Below are 1,021 nucleotides of genomic sequence, written 5' to 3'. Positions count from 1 at the left end.
TACAACAGTTTTTCCATTGTATAAAACGTGTAATTGCAACCTGTGTGAAAGTTACGGTCATATCCACGTTCCGGGCAACCTAGGCTTCACTGTAGGGTGTTGCTCCACCAGATCGAATAGGTAGGGCCATAGAAGTAAACGCCCGAAGCATAAAATACAATAAATATACAAGAGTTTTTAAATCGTATAACAGGAATAATTGCAACCAGTGTGAAAGTGATGGTCATATCTACGTTGCGGGCAACCTAGGCTTCACTCTACGGCGTTGTTCCACCAGATCGAAATGTTAGGGCCTAAGAAGTCAACGCCAGAAGCATAAAATACAATATAAATATAACAGTATTTCCATCGTATAGAACGAATAATAGCAACCAGTGTGAAAGTTATGGTCATTTCTACGTTCCGGGAAACCTAGGCGTCACACTAGGCCGTTGCTCTACCACAGCTAATTGCTACGACCTTAGAAGTCAACGCCAGAAGCATAAGATACAATAAAAATGCAACTGATTTTCCATCGTATGGCATGACTAATTGCAACCAGTGCGAAAGTAATGACCATTTCGACGTTTCGGGCATCCTAGGCTTAACTCTGAGGCGTTGCTCCACCAGATCGAAGAGTTAGGATGTTACATCCGGCCTTCACCTGGTCCCCTTTTCCGTTCTCAGTAAGCGAGGAATGCTGATGCATTTCACAACATTGTTGTGCGAGCGAGTATAAACGACACCGCCGAGCTGATGTAAGAAAATAACAGGTAAGCGTTTTCCTTTTGGGTATTACGGAGAATGACCCAAAAGGAATATTATAAAGAGCAGGCGAGCCAATCGATCGACGGTCTTTTGTTGGAGTCATTTAGAGTCGTTAGAGTCCTGTAAATCAGGCTCAGCCACCCTGAGATCAGAGCGAATCTCTGACCATCGCCGCGACGCGAGAATTGTAACATCGTAACAGTGAGGGCAGAACGCGTAGCAACGGAATATCGCGTAAAGAGTCGAGGGGAATAGTTAAGAATTCCGCGAAGTT

Source organism: Calliopsis andreniformis, unplaced genomic scaffold (assembly GCF_051401765.1).
Source record: "Calliopsis andreniformis isolate RMS-2024a unplaced genomic scaffold, iyCalAndr_principal scaffold0019, whole genome shotgun sequence".
NCBI classification, from domain to species: Eukaryota; Metazoa; Arthropoda; class Insecta; order Hymenoptera; family Andrenidae; genus Calliopsis; species Calliopsis andreniformis.
Note: the sequence above shows the minus strand (reverse complement) of the source record.